Genomic DNA, 20,425 nt, shown 5'->3' with positions numbered 1-20,425 from the left:
TTCCTGGATGCACTTGTGTAACTTTCTGGAGCCTTTCAAGTCTTCCTTTAATGCCCCTTTCAATGGCTCGTCCTTGTTCGGGCCTAAAGTCAAAGACACACTAACCAGGTGTGAGGAAGAAGGACAGACTCTCTCTGCCATGGTAGTCCATTTTTCCCTACCTTTTAGATCTTATCACAAAGGTCAAATTTGGGGAAAAATGTGGTTCTGGAAATCCCAGAGAGTTTTTCAAGACAGATGTGGTGATTCTTCCTCCATGGGCAGAGGGGGTCCACAGAACCAGTGTGACAGGGAATCTTTCCTTGGCAAGCCCTTCCAGCGCTCCTGAAAGGAGGCCTGCCTGTCCATCTCTGGATGCAATCAGGGGTTGCTTATCTTTGTACCCAGAAGCCTGGCTAAAAATAACAAAAGACAAATGGGTACAAAGCATTGTATCCAGAGGCTACTCCATACCCTTTTCTTTCCCGGTCCCAAATATAAAAAACATCCCAGACATTCCACCCAGTCAAAGGGAACAGGCAACTCAAGAAATACAAAAGTTGCTAGACAAAAGAGTCATCCAAACTGTCCCTGCAGACCAAATAGGATCCAGAACTTACTCACAGTTGTTTTTATTTCCACAGAAAACAGGGGACTGGAGACCAATCTTGGATCTCAGCAAATTAAACAAGTCAGTAAGAAAATCAAAGTTCCGGATGGTAACACATGCAGTCCATTCTCCTTTTTCTGGGACAAGACAATTGGATGTGTTCCACAGACCTCCAGGATGCGTACTACCACATCAAAATAGACAGGTGATCCAGGAGTCATTTCTGCTTTCTGCTGGGAGCCAGTCACTACCAGTTTCGAGCTCTGCCATTAGGACTCACTACAGCCCCCAGAGTGTTCACCAAATATATGGCAGTAGTCATAGCTCACTTGAGGCACCTAGGATTCCGAGTGTTTCCATATCTAGGCTCCTAACCGCCACCACCAAGAGCTACTAATAAAAGCGAGACACACCACACTGAAACTCTGCTCTCCGTTAGGGATCACAATAAACTTAGAAAAATCTGCCTTATTGCCATCTCAACATATCATCTTTATAGGAGCAGACTTAGATGCTTCAAAAATTATAGTAAAGCTTCCCACAGAAAGAGTACAAGTCCTACGGCATCAGGTTATAAGCCTGCTGTTCAAAAGGAAGGTTCAAGCAAGAACAGTTCTAAAAGTATTAGGAATCATGGCAGCAGCAATAAACTTGGTTCCTTTGGCATGGCTACACATGAGGATTCTACAGTGGCAGCTGTTCACTTAGTGGTCCATGCAGTGACTACCCATGTCCCACCAGATCATAATAACAGAAATGTGCAGGAAAGACCTTCGTTGGGGCTTCACTCGACTCATGTGACCTTAGGTTGACCATTTGTTCTCCCACAACCCTTAGTCACATTGACCACAGACGCTTCCCAGATAGGGTAGGGAGGGCATTATCTGGGAAAGACAGTCCAGGGTACTTGGCAAGATCACGAGGTTCATTTGCATATCTATGTCCTAGAGTAGAGAGCAGTGCTTTTGGTATTGCAGGCATTTCAGGACTCTTCTTCCACTGAGAACTATTGCAATTCATTCAGACAATATGTCATTTGTATGGTACTTAAACAAGGAGCAACCAGATCTTATGCCCTTTGTCGAGAGGCTCTGAGAGTATGGCAGTGGGTAACTTTTAACTTCCTCCCAGCGCTTTCTGATAGCAATGCACATCCCAGGGAAATCCAATGTGATAGGAGACAGACTCAGCAGAGCGATTCTAATGCCTCATGAGTGGTCCCTGAAGCAAGAGATTGCAGAAATGATTTTCAGGGAATGGGGCCAGCTTTGCTGTGATCTTTTTGCCACATCCATGAATGCTAAATGTAGGAGCTACCTTGCCGTAATCCCCCTTCCATGGGAGTCACCAAGGGATGCACTTGTACACGATTGGCCCTCGGGTCTCCTCTATGCCTTCCTTCCCTTTCCATTGATAACCAAAGTTCTTCAGAAAGCCAATGTATTGGGAAGGATCTTAATACTTATTGCCCCTTACTGGCCTCATCAAATCTGGTTCCCCTTCTTGTGGCCTCATCTTCAGGAGGAGCCTTGGATTCTGGACCCAGTTCCAAATCTTCTGATCAAGCCATCGGGAATGCTCCATCCATCTCTTCAAACCCTGAAGTTGACAGCCTGGCTGCTCCACTTCCAAACATAGCCAGGCTACTTGACCTTTCACCTTCAGTGCAGCATATACCGATTTCTTCTCATAAAGCTGCGAGAAAATTATATGTCAGCAAATAGAAACGATTTTCCTCTAGGGCCTTGGAAAATCATATTGACCCTTTCTCTGCACCTATACCTTCTATACTGCAATTCTTAGCAAAACTATTTCATGAAGGAGCAGCTGCAGGTACTATATGAGTTCAATTAGCAGTGGTCTCTAATTTTCCTTTAGGGGCAATGGAACCAAATGTTATGCCCCACAGACTTTTCAAAGCCTTTTTGAGGGGTACCGTCCTAATAAGACTGCCCGTTAAACCTCCCCTATCTCCATGGCACCTCAATTTTTTATTATCCCATATTATTCTTCCTCCCTTTGAACCTGCATCATCTTGTGACCTGAAGTTCTTAACCTGGAAGAAGATTTTCTTAGTAGCTATAACTTCAGCTAGGAGGGTGTCGGAGTTACAAACACAGTCTGTCAACCCCCCATATATGCTATTCCACAAGGACAGAGTCTCACTACGTACAAATCCATCCTTTATACCAAAGGTATTTTCAGAATCAAACTTGAACCAATCCGTAGACTTATCAGTTTTTTTTCCATAAGTATGGCAGGAAGGCAGAGTATACGTTACACCAACTGGATGTTCATAGGCAATTATGTTTCTATTTGCACAGAACGAAGGACGTTAGGAAGACTGACCAATTATTATTCTCCTCAGACCACAAAAAAGGTACTCCAGTTGTTAAAACACTTTTTCCAGATGGTTGTCAGATTGCATTACATTCACTTACAAATCCCAGAACAAACAACTTCCCGACAAAGTCAGAGGTCATTTGACCAGAGCTATAGCTACCTCTTTTGCCTTTCTGGCTAGATTTCCAATTGATACCATTTGTGCTGCAGCAACATGGGCAAGACCTCATACCTTTATTACTCATTACAAAGCTGATTTGGCCTCCAGGGGCATGGCCTCCTTTCGATCCACTGTTCTGAAGAATGTTCTCCCTTGAACCACCCAAGAAAGATGGTGCTAGGGATGCTTTCCCAACCAGTGGAAGAATGAAGACAAGACAGGACAACATCACATAAAGAAGTTATGTTCTTACCATAACGATCCATGTGTGTTGTCCCTCTCTCCTTCATTCTTACATCCCACCCTCCTTACCCCAGCCATTGGCTCCTGGAAGACCGAGAGGATTTATTTGGTATCTAATTTTTTTCTCTGACCCTCTTCTGGGCTTGCAAATTTGTAAAATGTATGTGTATATATTAGTATACCAGCAAACAAGATCTGGGGAATTCCTTTACAGCATCATGGGATAGGTTGTTCACCACGAGCTAAGTGGAGGCCTCGAGCTTTTGTAAATGGCCGAGTCGGAACCGAGGATCGGTTCCAAACCCAACCAGTGTAAGAATGAAGGTGAGATGAACAACACACATGGAGCGTTATGGTTAGAATATAACATTTTAATTTTAAAGGGATTGCTTAAATCTTCATTCATTAAGGCTATTTCTGGGGCTCAATCCCCCAAGACTAAAATTAAGGAGACCTTGACTAAGTCTCCAAGACCACCTACTTCTTCAACTTCTTCTTCAGAACCACTGAAGAAAAAAACAAAACCATATCCGAAGTCTGCACAGATCCAATCTTCTTCGAATCCAATGAAAAAATCTATGGATCCAAGCTTTTCAGATCCAAAGATACTACTGAGAAAAAGATATTCTCCAGCATTCGATCCATTACTTTCTAGGGTTCCCTCTCCCTTTCTGGAGAGATGTTCCAGGTCACCGTCCCTAGCCTCAGCTCTTTCTTCCAGGAGTGTAACTGAGGAAGATGGGAACAGAATGATGAGGAGATTCCTCTCAGTGAGTATACAGATGGGTGTTCATCTGGCTTCTACACCCTTGGGTCAGGGAGCCCATCCATCTGTTACACCACCATTATCTGCTCCTTCTCAGATCCCACCAATTGTTTCAGAGCCCCTGGATCCAAGCCTTCTGGGTCCATCTGACTTGGATCTGAAGATATCTTTATCTTTATCTTTGGTTCCAAAGACTACTCTGAATGCACCAGCTCTGACTTCTTCGGATCCAGATAACTATCTGAGCTGAAGCTGCCCTGTTGTGACCAAAACTTTGGAGTCAACTCCAAAGTTTTAAGAGCTGTCTCTGCCCCTTGGAACCTTGGCATTAGACAGCTCGGCTGCGACTTCCTCATCAGGGAGATTGCTCTTGGGGCAGAGGGAGGCAGTGGTATAGAAGCCTGCCTTCTCAGATCCATTGTCTTCCTTAATCTGCCTTTGAGGTAGTGAAGATGGTGTTTTCTGTTCCGTCAGGATGGACGGATCCAGCCCCTTCAGATCGCCACTCCAGTTCCGAGATGTCTCTCCGCTTACAGCCACATCATTCTACTCCACAGGGACAGCCAACTCAAGTCCTCCAGACCACCCAACAGGGTCTTACAGTCTCTTCTGACACTTTACCAGAACATTCCACTGAGGAAATCCCTTGGAAGAGAAAGTGCAAGAGGAGGCACTTGGACTCTCCTCAAGAGTCAGTCACCGAAGATAATGATTTCGATGAAGGAGAAGGGTCCCCACAATCAACTCCAGAAGACGTCTCATTTGAAGACATTCTTGATTTCCTTAGGTAGCTTTTGGAGCTAGCCTGTCTACCTCCTGGGTTACTCCACCCACCGATGATTTCATTGATGTGGTCTCTAGGCGGGTGTGGAAGGAACCTGACTTAGTTGAGCCAATCCCTAAGAGACCAGATTGGATTCTGGCTGCACCGGTCGCGAAGGAATTTTTTTGAGTAAGGGGTGCCTGTGGATGCTATGGTTGTGGCAGCGGCCACCAAGAAGGAATTTGCTGAACAAAGTTCCTTTGTCTATCCTCCTAACAGGGAGTCTGGGGTGATGGACAGGTTTCAAAAGCATGCCAATGTTTCAGCAACCTTTGCCATCAGATTGCTGAATTATTTGGCACATTTTATGAGACTACAAAGGGATTTGATCAAGGAGCTTTCAGAATCCCTTTTGGGGACCACTACTGCTAAGGTTCAGTCTTCTGTAGCCTCTCAGTTGGGCTACTCTTCAATCTGTTATAAATTCCTCTATGAGACTTATCTCGCATACAGCTGAGGGTACCTCAAGGGTGGCAGGTTCAAGTATTTCCATCAGGAGGCATGCCTAGATGTGTTTGTGTGATTTTGTGGAAACTTTCAAGTCCTCATTCCTCAATGCTTCCTTTGATGGCAGTTCATTGTTTGGGCCAAAAAGTGAAGGACACACTCTCCAGGTGTGAAAAAGATGGAAAGACCCTCTCTGCAGTGAGCATACATTTTTCAACCCCTCAAAGATCTTTTTCTAGGAATCAGTGGGGTGGATGAAAACTTTGGTTCAGGAAGTCCCAGGGTACTTTCCAGGGTACACATGGAAATAGTTCTTCCAGGGGCAGATGGAGAAACTCAAATGGATGATGACACCCATATGGCAGGGGAGGCTGCAAAACCAAGGATCCATATATTCTTTTTCTGGCAGACCCTGTCAGTGCTCCTGGCCTGATTGTCCCCCTCTGGAGGCAATTGAGGGTTGACGATCCTTGCACCACAGAGGCTGGCTAGATTTAACAAGAAATAACTGGGTGCAGTGGATTATTTCCAGAGGCAATATAATTCCCTTTTCCCTTCCACCTCCAACTGTATGCAAAATTCCTGATGTTCCATCCAGTCAGAGGAAACAAGAAGCACTAGAAATTCAAAAACTGCTAGAAAAAACAGTCATCCAAAAGGTACCACCAGACCAGATAGAATCCAGAACATACTTAAGATTCTTTTTAGTGCCAAATAAAATAGGGGACTGGAGAACAGTTTTGTATCTCAGCAACTTGAACATGTTAGTTTGATGTACAAAATTTCAGATGGTCACAGTTCAGTCCACTCTACCCTTTCTGGGCAAGGATGACTGGATGTGCTCGACAGACCTTCAGGATGTGTATTATCACATAAAAATGAACAGACAATCCAGAAGGTATTTATGATTCTGGCTGGGAGTCAGTCATTATCAATTCGGTGCACTGCCTTTTGGCCTTACCACATCCCCCAGGGTGTTCACGAAGTGCATGACATTGGTAGCTTCTCACTTGAAACTGAAAAGATTCCGAGTATTTCCATATCTAGATGACTGGCTCATCACCATCCCAACCAGGCATCTACTAATAACAGCAAAAGATCAGGTGATCCAGACTTGTTTTCATCTCTGGATAACCATAAATTACAACAAGTCTCAGTTACAACTGACTCAGTCCTCACAATTCATAGGAGCACTGTGTTCAACACAGTTTCAGTGACAGCTTCTCTTCCCCACGCAAGAGTACAAACAGAGTCCAGGTCAGGAAAATAATTTGCAGTACCAAATTTTCAGCTTGACTAATTCTGCAAACCTTTGGATCAGTGCCATCGGCCATTATTTTAGCATATTATTTTAGCATATGAGAATTTTTCAATAGATGCTAGCAATTCAGTGGTCAATTCTTTTTAATATATGTCAGCTCAAATAAGAATCACTCAGGTTTGCAAACAATACCTTTTTTGGTGGATTCAGTCAGATCAAGTTCTGCAAGGCCATCCTATCATTCTCCCTCAGCCCAAAGCCATAGTAACGAAGGACACTTCCCAGATTGGGTGACGGGCACTTACTGGGGAAAACAGTGCAAAGCACTTGGTCCTCCGAAGAGGCCAACATGTATATCAGTGTTCTGGAAATGAGAGCAGTGATGTTAGCACTGCAGGCATTTCAAGACTCTCTTCATTTTGGGACAGTTGTGATCCAGACAGACAATATGTCAGAAGTTTGGTACATCAACAAGCGGAAAGGAACTAGGTCTTACCCTTTATGTTGAGAAGCCCTCAAAGTGTGGCTATGGGCAGTCTTATCCAATTGAGAGCAGTGCACATTCTGGGGAAGTCCAATGTGATACCACAGTGGTCTCCAACCATGAAACCGTAGACCGGTACTGGGCTGCACAGAAACTTTTAGGCAGGGAGTGAAGCAAAAAAGTGAATGTGTGTATGTGTGTGTGTGAGTGTGTTTGTTTCTATCTGCATGTGTTAGTGAATGCATGCATGGAAGCAAAACAGACTTTGTGTGTGTGTGTGTGTGTGTGTGTGTGTGTGTGTATGAGAGAGAGAGAGTGAAGAGTGAGAGCGATCTCTGGCAGCAGCAGCAGCAGCAATTATTAATATGTTTGCAGACCTGTCGACCATACCTCTCAACCTCTTGCACAATAAATGTGGACAGAGCCACAAATAATAGGGACATATTTTAAATATTGCTCTTTTAAACTTAGAAAGTTGCTGGATTCAGAATAAGGTTTCTATTAGGTTTGCTACCTCTCGACCAATAACCTCTCACACAATAAATCTGGACAGAACTACAAATAATAGGAACAGATTTTAAAAATTGCCCTTATAAACTTAAACAGTTGCTGGAATAAGCACTGAAAACCCTGCTTCCATTTCCAGTAACTTATCTTTGCGAAGCAAGGTTTTCTGCAATGAAAGCAACCAATATGAAATTACGGAGTAGACTGGTCATAAGGAACACACTTTGGGTGTCATTGTCTCCCATCTCCCCTAGATGTGACTGTCTTATTGCAGGGCAACAAGCACAGGGCTCCCATTGATTCTGCATTATTGAGTTGCATTTATTATGCACTTTATTATGCTTTATTTTTATGCGCACACAATGGCTGGTCCATGGAAAATTGTCTTACATGAAACCGGTCCTTGGTGCAAAAAAGGTTGGAGACTGCTGTGACAGCAGACAAATTGAGCAGGTCCATTCTTACCTCATGAGTGGTCCCTCAACTTGGAAGCAACGAAAATTATTTTCCATTAATGGAGCCAGCTTTTCTGCTATCTTTTTACTTCTCCCCTAAACAACAAATGCAGCAGCTACTTTGTCCTAATCCTCCCTCCGGGGGAAACACCGAGGGATGCCCTACTCCACGATTGGCCCCCCGGTCTCCTTTATGCTTACCTTCCAACTTTCTTGATTACAAAGTTTCTATAGAAAGATGCTAGGATGAAGAACAAAGTCATCCTCATTGATACTTACTGGCCTTGACAGATTTGTTTCCTCTTCCTTTGGTCTCTTCTTCTTTACCCACCTTGGATTATGGATCCAATTCCATACCTCCTGTTTCACCAGACAGGCATGATTCAGCCAGATATCTCAAACCTCAAGCTAACAGCGTGGTTTCTCCATTAATAGCCAGACAACTAATGCTGTCTTCCCCTGTCCATCATATACTCTTATCTTCTCATAAACCTTCAACAAGAAAACTTTATGGAAGTAAATGGAAAAGGTTTGTTTGCTGGGCACAACAAAAACACATTGACATATTGTCAGCTCCTGTACAGACTATACTTGAGTTTTTGGCAACAGTCTTTAATGAGGGAGCTAGCTCCTCTATGATTAAAGTACAGTTGGCAGCAGTCTCTAAATTTATATTGAATTTGAGAAGTCTTCTGTGGCTTTGTCTAAACTGTGTAAAGCTTTGTTGAGAGGCACTCTGCTGTTGAGACCCCCATATAAAGATCCTTCTCTGCCATGGGATTTGAACTTGGTACTGCAAGTCTTAACTAATTCTCCCTTTGAACCAGCATCAAAATGAGACCTTAAGTTCCTGACCTGGAAAACTATCTTTCTAGTGACCATTACCTCCACTGGAAGAATTTCAAAACTTCTAGCATTGTCTTCTAAACTTCCCTACTTGATCTTTCATAAAGATAGTCACTTTACGTACCAATGCTTCTTTCCTTCCTAAGGTGGTGTCAGAATCCAGTATCAATAAATCTATTAATTTGCCAGTTTTCTTTCCTAAATTTACAAACAGTAAGTTGCATTTATTAGATGTTCACAGACAGTTATGCTTTTACTTACACAGAATAACAGAAATTAGAAAGACAGATCAATTATTTGTGTCTTTTGCAGATTGTAAATTGAGAAAACCAGTTGCAAAGGTAACTTTATTCAGATGGCTGACAGATTGCATTTTATTTATATGTAATAAGTTGGGTCTAACCTTATTAAGACCTTTAAGAGCACACTCAACTAGGTCCATGGCAACTTCTTCAGTGTATCTCTCTAGGGCTTCCATGGACGATATATGTGAGGCTGCAATGTGGGCTAATCCTCATATCGTTATCACTCATTACAAACTGGATCTGGTCTCAAGGGGAGAGCAGCCCTGGCTCAGCTGTGCTCAGGAATATCCTTCCTTAGAGTCCACCTAGGATTTTATATAGCTGGGGACTCTGTCCCAGCAGTTGAGGATAGAATGAAAATTGACAACATCAGATAAAAAAGTTATGTACTGAACATAACATTCCATCTGTGCTGTCCATTTCCCTTATTTCTCAACTTCCCGTCCACCAACCCCCCCCCCCAACTCTTATCACAAAAGACTTCTGGAAGAATGAGATATTATAAGGACACCTCTGCCTTAATGTTGAGCTCCAAATATAGATATAGATATGAGACACATCTTAGTACATCCTACTTCAGGTAAAACAGCAAACAAAATCTAAGGTATGCTAGGGGTTGGTGCATTATGGGTAAGGGAGGAGTCCAAGAGCTTTTTTGGTTGCCACAGGCTTTAGTAATGGCTTAATCGGATCCAAGTATTGGATCTGAACCCAACAGCTGAGGAGGAATGAAAATGGATAGCACAGATTGAATGTTATAGTAAATACATAACTTTTTAAAATTCCAATCTTACTATTTCTTATAAGCTTGGGGAGATTATTAATAAGTATGGGGAAAAAGTGCATGCTTCTGCAACTGTGGTTTTCAGAATTTTGAATTGTCAGGCTCATATATTAAAGTTTGTCCTGACTAAATGTTTGTCTGCAGTTTCTTGTTGTTTGGTAGAAACTGCTTTAAATAATTTAATATCTTCTGTTGTTCAAGTAACTTATCATTCTGTACAGTATATGTATGACTCTGTTGATACTTCATCAAGGGCTGTGGCCACAGGTACTGTTTTGAGGAGGTTTTCATGGCTGCATTCTCAAAACCTTACAGATGATGTTAAAAATGAGATTTTAAATTTGTTGTTGGAGAGAGATTTAGTTTTTGTCCCTTGTGCCGCAGAAGTGATCAAAATGTGTGATGAAAGCTGTAAGCTAATACAGGGACTCTCTAAGATTTTCAGCTGTCCTTTTCCAAATTTTGCAAGGGATTGTTTAACTCCTCATCCTGTTTTGATAAGAAACAAAACAAACCATCTAAAATGCAGGTAGATAGATATTTAAGAAGAAATGGCAAGGTTATTCCAAGAAGATTTCTGGAAACTCCCAAACCAAGCTCAGTTCAATAAGTCAGAATGATGATTTAAGAGACTTTGTTCTCTCCTCCCTCTTGCAACCCCTTTTTTCTTCCAGGATGTCTGAATCTCCACTTTTCTGTATGGAAACAGTTTCAGAAAATGGGTTCTGAACATCATTCATCAAGGTTACAGATGGCAGTGGGAGGAAGTACATCTTTCTAGGGGGTAACTCCTCATCCTCCAGACCAGACTGTTTTGTTTCTACCTGTCCTTCATCACATGTTGTCCCAGGGAGTAATAGAACCAGTTCCACTTTCCAGGTGGGAAAGGGGTTCTATTCAACAATGTTTTTAGTGCCAAAGAAAAATGAATATGTTTGGAGACCAGTTCTGGATCTTTGTTTCCTAAACTTGTTTGTGATAGTGCCCAAACTCAAAATGATGTCACTTCATAACCTGTTACTTCTTCCTCATTTCAAGTTTCCTGAAAAGACTAGATGTGTTGTTTTCCTATCTCACCTTCATTCTTACTAAGATGGGTTTGGATCTGATCCTCAGATCTGACTCGACCTTTATATCCAGACTCAAGGTCTTTTACCAGCTCGTGACTAAACCATATCCCAGCATGCACCAGGAAATCTCCTCAGATCTTGTTTGCCGCTAAACAAGATCTGGTGCTCATTCTACTGGCTCTGGCTAAGTAAACTCTTTATTATAGTCTCTGCTGTTAGCAATTGCTTATTCTTCACTATTATATTGTGCTAGACAGTTATTTCTACTTTTTTGTGGTTATTTTTTTCTGCTGTTGACTGTCGTCTTCTGTCTAGGCCTTGTTGTCCCTCTCCCGGCTTCTACCTTAAAAGTTTAAATAGTCCGTTTAAGTTAGAGGGCTGTTATTCCTTTTGTTTTTCCCTTCCAGGAACCTTGTTAAAGATAGTTCATTTAAGTTAGAGAACTGCCTTCTCCTTAGCCTGTTTAAGTTAGAGGGCTATTTCTTTCCCTTTCCATCTTCTGGGCATAGCCCATTTAAGTTAGAGGGCTGTGCCCGCCTTTCATCCTCTATAACTGGTTTTCCTTGTAAAGTTTTTACAGTTTAAAGTTTTTTTTTTTTTTTGCTTTTTAAAAAAAAAACTTCTCTAGCTATTTTCCTCTGTCACTATCCCTCTTTCAGGGTGTCTTCTAAGGATTCAAAACCGTCAGGTTTCAGAAAATGTGAAAAATGTGGACAGAAAATGTCTTTAACTGATAGACACACAATTTGTGTCTATTGCCTAGGAGCTGTCCATCTCCAGGAGTCTTGCTCCATTTGTCATTCTTTTAATCACAGAGCTCTCCTGGAGAGGAAAAACAAATTGATACTGAGGGGACTGTTTTAAAGCCCTTCTCAGAGGCTATACAAGAAAGTCAGGGTTTATCAAAAACTGACAAATCCCCAATTTCAAAATCAGACAAGTCTGGGAAGAGATCTTTCTCTTCTAGTGCTGTATCTGAGCCATCTAAAAAGGTTCCAAAATGTTGATGCCGGATCCTAAGTCCAATTGATCCAAACAATCTACAGCTCCTACACCTTTTGTCTCGGTGCAGGTAGAGTTTGAATTGTGGAGGCATTTCCCAGTCTTGGAGCCGTTCTCTCCTACTCTAAGTTCACCAATACTACAACATTCCAAGTCTCCAGCCCCCTCGACTCGGTCTTCCAGGAGCCTATCTGACAATGACGTGGATCAAGTGGTACAAAGGCTATTAAGGACACCAAGTTGTTGTTGGAGCCAACCCCATGGGCTTCATATCCAACCACATCCTCCCCTTCTGCTCTGATTCCTCCTCTGATCCGACCTACGACTTTGGAGTTGGAATGTCCTGAGCTGATATTAGTGGTACCATTGGACATGAGACCTACATCAGGATCTTCGGCTCCGACCATTGCTCTAATGGCCTCAGCTCCATCAGAGCTTGAGAAGTCTAGGAGCCAATGCTCTCCAGTCGGGTTGGGGGAGGCAAGTCGGATCGGACAGTTGTCGGATCCGACCTTGCTTTTCTCGGTGCATCGACTCGGGTGAGCTCGGCTCCTGCCTCAGCCTTGAGCCCATTATCCTTGATTTCAGGGGTTCACTTGACTTCTTCAGATCAAGGGATATCCACAGATCAGGGACGGGAGGCTTTTGAGGTGATGAGGAGACTACTGTCTCCAAAGACAGTTTCACTGTCATCTCAGGACGATCTACCCCCAAAAGCACTGGTGTCTGCCTCTATATCCTTGCATCCACAGGGACGTGGAGATCTTAGGTCTCAGGATGCCCAACAGGGCACCACTCACTCTTCTGAAACCTCTCCAGAGTACCCCTCTGAAGAGGTCCCTCAGAAGAGATTATGCAAGAGGAAGCATTTAGACTTTACAGAGGAGTTCATCACTTCTGAGACAGACCTTGATGAAGCTGAAGGGTCCCCACGGTCGCCTCCTGATGATGTCTCCTTCGGAGACATCTTAGAAATCCTGAAACAGAGGGGCAGTTGGAAGTCCACTACTCCTGCAGCAGAGGAGACAGTATACCTGAAGGCCTTCGGATCTCACCCTTCCTCCACTTGGGTGTCTCCACCTTTTGATGAACTTATGGACCTAGTTTCTTGGAAGGTGTGGGAGTCTCCAAATTCATTTGAATCTGTTCCTACGAGGCCAGATAAGTTTATAACATCCCTGTCAAACAAGACCTTTTTAAGTAAGGGTGTTCCAGTAGATGCTATGGTGGTGGTGGCAGTCACCAAGAAGGACCTCTCAGAGACATCTTCTTCTGTTCATCCACTGAACAAGGAGCCTCGCACAGTGGACAGATATGGAAAGCGCATTTTGTCTTCAGCGAATTTTGCCCTCAGTTCACTGAATTACCTTACCCATTTTACTAGATTACAGGGAGACCTCCTGAAAGACCTAGGAGATACTCTCCAAGGTTCAGTAGCTGAAGGGGTTTCAGATAATATTTCCTCTCAGCTCTCTACCTTAAACTTGGTTGTCAACTCCTCCATGAAGCTGATTTCTTACACAGTGGATGGAGCAAGAAGAGCAGCGGGTTCAGGAATTTCCCTAAGGATATATTCTTGGATGCACTTGTGTGACTTTGTGGAGCCCTTTAAATCTTCTTTTGTGAATGCCCCATTCCATGGCTCGTCAATGTTCAGGCCCAAAGTCAAGGACACACTAACCAGGTGTGAGCAAGAAGGAAAGACTGTGTCTGCCATAGGAGTCCCTTTTTCCCTGCCTACCAGGCATTATCCCAAAGGTCAGAAAGGAAGTTGAAAAATGTAGTTCAGAAAATCTCAGAGAGCTTTCCAGGACACACGTGGTGAATCTTCCTCCAGGGACAGAGGGGGAAGTAGTAATGGAAGATGCTGACCATGTGGCAGAAGGGGTCAGTAGAATCAGGACAGCAGAGAATCTTTCTTTGGTGAGTCCTTTCAGTGCTCCTGAAAGGAAATCCACCTGTCCATCTCTGGAGGCAGTCGGGGGCCATTTATCTTTGCACCCAGAAGACTGGCAACAAATAACAAAAGACAAATTGGTATAAATCATCATATCCAAAGATTGCTACATACCCCGTGCCCTTTTCCTTACCCGTCTCAAATATAAAAAAGATCCCAGACATTCTACCTGGTCAAAGGGAACAGGCAGCATTAGAAATTCAAAAATTGCTAGACAAAAGAGTCATCCAAACAGTCCCTGCAGACCAAATAGGATGTGGAACTTGCTCAAAATTCTTTTTAGTTCCAAAGAAAACAGGGGACTGGAGACCAATTCTGGATTTCAGCAATTTAAACAAATCAGTAAGAAAGTCCAAGTTCCGGATGATAACACTGCAGTCAGTACTCCCTTTTCTGGGACAAGACGAGTGGATGTGCTCCATAGACCTCCAGGATGCGTACTACCACATAAAAATAGACAGACAATCCAGGAGGCACCTGCACTTTTGGCTGGGAGCCAGTCATTACCAATTTCAAACTCTGCCCTTTGGCCTCACTGTAGCCCCACCAGTGTTCACCAAATATATGGCAGTAGTTGCGGCTCACTTAAGACGCCTAGGATTCTGGGTATTTCCATACTTAGACGGCTGGCTCCTGTCACCACCAAGCATTTACTAATAAAAGCAAGAAACACCACCTTGCAGCTCTGCTCTCACCTAGGAATTGCAATGAACTACATGAAATCTGCATTGCTATCTTCTCAGCTTGTCGTATTTATAGGAGCAGAATTGGATTAAAAAAAATTATGGCCAGATTTCCCCCAGAAAGAGTTCAAGTTCTATGAGATCAGATTTTAAATCTTCTCACGAAGAAAAGGCCTCAAGCAAGGATAGTCCTAAAAGTTTTGTGAATCATGGCAGCAGCAATAACTCTGATCTCCTTAGCATGTCTACACATGAGAATTCTCCAGTGGCTACTGTCCACTCAGTGGTCAATGCAGGAATTGCCGATGTCCCACAAAGTATTAATAACAGAAACTTGCAAAAAGGGCCTTCGTTGGTAGCTTTACTCTACTCATATGACTCTAGGCTGACCATTTGTACTTCCCCGACCACTGGCCAGAGTGACCATTGACACCTCTCAGATAGGGTGGGGGAGGCATTATCTGGGAAAGACAGTAGCAGACAAGTCAGAGGATGACAGTAGAGGAGCGAAGAGAAGGCATCCAAGACTTCAAACTTGGGTATATGTTTTGGCAGATCAAGAGAGAAGCCAGTTTAGCCTTCTGAGCAGATATATGGTGTAATGGTAGACCATGGAGGACAGGAGAAGATGGCTGAGTCTTCTTTTGGCATAAATGGAGTGGCAGAAGGCAAATTCAGGAGAGAGAAGGCAGACAAGCATTTAATGGATTCTGAAGATTTGTTCCAGGACAGTTATTCAGAGAAGAGGAAAAAACAATTGATGGATATATCATTACGACCCTCCAACTGGGAGGGTTGCAGGATGATTTACTTTTGGACCTTCTAAATGCAAGTGAACTGGAGAGAGGGAGAGAAACTTCATAGGATGACATCATGGAAAAAATCCAAGCTAAAAAGCACATACCATTATCAAGAAGAAAACATAAGCAGAAACAGTGACGGAAGCAAAAAAAAGAAAAAGGAAGATATGAATAATTCAGGGACAAGGGTAAAAAAAAATACTGTCAAAATTTCCAGTGAGGAAGATAAAGGAATGGACAGGTATAAAGTGTGGGATAATGTGATAATGTCTTTAGATACAAGCTTTTTTTCACATAAACTAGGAAACTTTCTGTGATACTGTATTTGAGACTGGTTATCTGATGGAAAACATTGGGGGAAATACGAAAAAAAGACCATTATCCGTGAAAAAGGTATGTATTTCAAGCATTTAGCAGAGAAACAAAAATAAAAAATCATATTCAGTTTAGCAAGGAAATTAAAAAAGAACCTTTGAAAAGACATTTAAGTAAAATGTGTAAAAACATTATGGATATTTCTAAAGTTTTTGATAACAGAGGTTAATGAACAGGAGGATGGAACTGTAATGTAGTGTTGTCAATAGATAATGGACACATTATACACTAGTACTATAAATGTTGTAGGTGGTAAAGGTGTGAAATATGGGAGCAAGCTAATAACATGCATTTTTGTGAGAAATCAGATAATTTAATTTGTACCTGTGATGTTATACACATGGAGAAATGAGAAACAATGCAAGAATGAAATTTAAAATGTTATAAACATATGGATTGCAATGAACTCATACAACTCATAGAATAGTACTAGGCTAACTGCTCTTTAGGAGCTATTTTAAGCCTAGCCAATTATCCCATGTGAACATCAAACACTGCACTTTGTGCTTGTAAGACAAGCACCTTAGCCATTATGCCAACCTCCTTCCAAGTATAAACATTATAGAAAGGGAATCAGATACTCCCCCAAAAGAAAAAGTACAAACACATACAGAACAGGAAATAGTGAGAGATGATAAAGGTGTAGAAAAATATAGAAGATGCTAATAAAGAAAAAGAAATGGAGGAAGGTTCAGAACTAAGTAATAATGAAGATGTACAGTGTATTGTAGTGAAGGAAAAGAAAAATTCATTGGGAAAATGGGTGAAATAGAGGAAAGGGAAATTTATAGGAGTCACTATAAAAGAAAAAAAGAAGGTGAAAGGATGAATAGAGTTAAAAAAAGAGTATTGAAATAGAAAGACAGTTATAGAATAGTTGTCATAAATGTAAATAGCTTGAAAAGTTTAATTAGAATATTAGTTATTCTAGAGTGGTGCAAAAGACAACACAAATATAGTAATTTTAGAAGACATACGATTTTTAAATAAAGATGAAAGAATACAGAAAAGATTATGGGTAAGTAACATAGTTTGGAATTTGGGAAGAGAAACTTGTGCAGGTGTATGTGTTATATGTGAGGAATCAGTAAAATATTAGATGTGACTTTGGTTCTAATGAGTAGAATAATGATTTTAGGTGTAAGGTAGAGGAAAGAGATACATAGAATTATCACTCCTTATGGATGTCACAAGCAATGAAAGAGAAAATATATTTCAAAAATGTTTAATTTATATAGTAGTGATATAATTGCAGGGGGATTTTAATTGTGACTTGAGAAGAAGAAAGAAAAAGGGCAGTGATGTAAATAAAATATTAGAGGTAATCAGATATGGTAAATTTAGTATATGGAAGTCTAATAGACGGATGTATAGTAGAGGTGAACATGGGACAGAAAAAGATACTTTCTAGATATTATCAGGCTTAGAGACCACAGAGGAAGGTGTAATGGAAATGATTTCCAGAACATTTAGCCATTTGGATAGAGATTAAACAAAAAGAAAAATGTATAAAAATAAGAAAAGGGATAAAGAGACTAAATGAAAAAAAATGGGATGAAAAAGGAAAATTGACTAATAGAGCTTTGGAAAGATTATGTTGGTATGAGAGAATTTTATAAAAACTGAATGGTGAATATTATTTAAAGACAAATGCAAGAAATGTTACAAGGAATGACAATTAGATAATAAGAGAGAAGCAAAAACTAAGTAATGAAGTATTTAATAATATAGAAAGAAATAGAGTATTTTATTAAGGAAAAAGAAATATATAAGCTGAATAAAGAACCAGTTAAATACTAATTATACAAACAAATATATTTTCAGCGAGGAAGAAAGGAATTATGTATTTAAGTAAACTAGTTAAAGAGGACAATAGTATAGTGAGAGAGATGAAAGATGCAACAGAAGTAATTCAGAACAGGCAAGAAAAAAATAATTGAAATAGTAGAAGATCATGGAAAAGAAATGAACTGATGTCTTTTTCATTCATTCCTCATCTGATGGGTTCAGATCCGGGACTTGGATCCTCGGATCCAAAACTCTCAAGCTCCTCCCTTTACCCATAATGCCTCGCCAACCTAACATGCCTCAGATCTTGTTTGCTACCATTCAGCTTCAGATACAGATCTTCTCATTCTCAAGCTTTGGGAGTTATTTTTAAAACAATTGTGAGTTTTCCTTAGGAAAGCTTTATTCCTAACTTCATTTCATCTTTTCCTATATCCCTTAAATTTTTGATAGTTTCTATAGCTATTTATCTCCTTTTAGCTGCTACTGTTTTTCTCTGTACTTCTTATTAAATTATTTCTAATGGCAGAGTAACCAGACTTACAACGTACTGCTGTTTCCGTTATAGTTTAATATGTTCAAGCATTTACACTGCCTGAGTTATTTCAATTCTATTATAACATAGCTAAAAAAAAGTCTTTGCTTCTCACAAACTGTGTCGTGCCTAAGATCAATGCACACTTGATCAGTACGGCTCTCCAGAGAAGCAAGCAATGTCCAGTTTATATACACTTTGTATAGCAGCAGATGTTATTTCCTAGTATCCATGTGGTTTGGATAACTGATTCTTGTCTGTGTCATCTTTGTGTCAGTTGAAGTGTCTGTATTTTAGTTCTTTCATTTCTGCATCTGAAAGCTCACAAAAAGTCCCTGTTAAAAATATCAAATGTCTCTCTGTATGTTTCAGTCAGTTGTAACAGGATGCCATTTTGCTGTATCAGTTTAAGGCTAAGCCCACAACCACGTCTTCACAAACTAGATTCATAGGTTCATAGGTTTATACTAGGCTATCTGCCCTAGGGCATTTATAAGCCTAGCCAGAGTGTGCTTGGCTTTTGCCACCCTTTTAGATTAGTTGACTGTGCCTCTGTATAGTAGGCCACAGAAGATAGCCCTTTTAAGGTTAGTTTACTGTGCCTCTGTCTAGTAGGGACACAGAAGAGATCCCAGGGGTAAACCTACGATCTCTCATCCACTCATCAAGATTTCTCTTGAAGAGGGTCATTGAGGGGCTCTACCTAACATGGATTGGGATTTTGTTCCAGAGTGAGGGGAGCCTCTGGGATATGAATCTGTCCCTCCAGCATGTCCTATTTATTTCGGTGCTGAGGTTTAAGTCCCTGGAGCGTGTAGTTCTAAGGGATTTGGATTTCCTGAGGTGGAGCATGTCCATTAATTCTGGGTTGGACATGGCTTTATACGTCAGGCACAGATCGCCTCTGAGTAGGCGGTAAGCAACTGAGTAGAGCTGGAGTTTCTTTTGCCTAACTGCATAGGGCATCTGTTTGAGTCCCTTGATCCTCTTGGTGAGGTACTTTTGGGGTCTTTCCAGTTGCTGCAGGTGTCGGGTAAGGTATATCCCGAATGGGGCATTGTATTCAATTATGGGCCTGATGAGTGATGAGTAGAGGGGCACAATGACGTCTCTTGATCTAGATGTGAACCCTTTCGTGATAAGGTGTGCTATATAGAAGGTCTTTCTAACCACTTTGGCAACGTGATTGTCAAAGGAGAGATTGCTATCTACTTGGGTCCCCAAATCCCTAATTACTTCTTCTGTACTTAATGGATTACCACCTATGTGGTAATTTGTGGGCACTTTGTTTTTCCCAAAGGGGATGACTATGTACTTTCTGGCATTTAGCTTTAGGCCATGGCTCTGGCACCAGTTATCCATCTCTGTGAGACCCTTTTGGAGGATGCTTGTGTCAGTCGGCAAGTCGATTATGGCACTCAGTTTGCAGTCATCTGTGAACTTAGTTAGCCATAGTCCTCCCGTGTTAGCCTGTACCTCAGAGAAATATATACAGAACAAGAGAGGTCCCAGGAGTGAACCTTGTGGGACGCCACTTGTAACTGGTTTAGAGTCTGACATGGCACCTGCAATTCTGACCATGTGGGTTCTATCACTGAGCCAGTTTGCAACCCATTTTGTGACATAGGGGTTGATATTTAAGCTGGTGAGCTTATTTATGATGCCCGAGTGGGGTATTGTGTCGAAGGCTTTTGCGAGGTCCAGGTAGGCTGTGTGGACTACCTTCCCTTCATCTATGGCCTTGGTGACTGTTTCAAAGAAGTCCACCAGGTTCAAGAGGCAAGATCTGCCCTTAACAAAGCAGAATTGGGTAGGATCCAGTTTTTGGAGGTTTCCAATGTCTTTGTTTATGAGTTCCATGATGATACGCTCCATAGCTTTGCAGACCAGGCTAGTCAGGCTTATAGGGTGATGGTTTCCGGGGTCTGTTGTGGCACCACCTTTGTGGAGTGGGACCACTGTTGCTGTACGCCATTCCTTGGGTACATATCCTGTAGTAAGGCTGAGATTGAACAGTGACTTTATGTGAGGGTTCAGTTCTTCTTGGAGCTCGTGTAAGACGCAGCCCGGGACACCGTCCGGTCCCATTGATGCTTTTTTGCTTTAGACATGTTCTTCTTTTCATGAACCAATTTTAAACCACATATATTAAACTAAGCATGTTTCTAGCAGATGTCTGTCTGAGATAGCTGTTGCTAAGGA

The 20,425-nt window shown here is 41.7% G+C and overlaps 1 protein-coding gene across 1 annotated transcript in view; it reads left to right on the top strand.

Annotated features, from left to right (window-relative positions):
• PKD2L2 (polycystin 2 like 2, transient receptor potential cation channel) overlaps positions 1-20,425 on the top strand; it is an 806,718-nt gene that overhangs the window by 269,000 nt on the left and 517,293 nt on the right. The window lies entirely within an intron of this gene.

This window comes from Protopterus annectens, chromosome 4.part0 (assembly GCF_019279795.1).
Source record: "Protopterus annectens isolate FY-2018-M chromosome 4.part0, PAN1.0, whole genome shotgun sequence".
Taxonomy (NCBI): Eukaryota; Metazoa; Chordata; order Ceratodontiformes; family Protopteridae; genus Protopterus; species Protopterus annectens.
The sequence above is the reverse complement of the archived record's forward strand: the minus strand, read 5'-3'. Positions and strand labels throughout refer to the sequence as shown.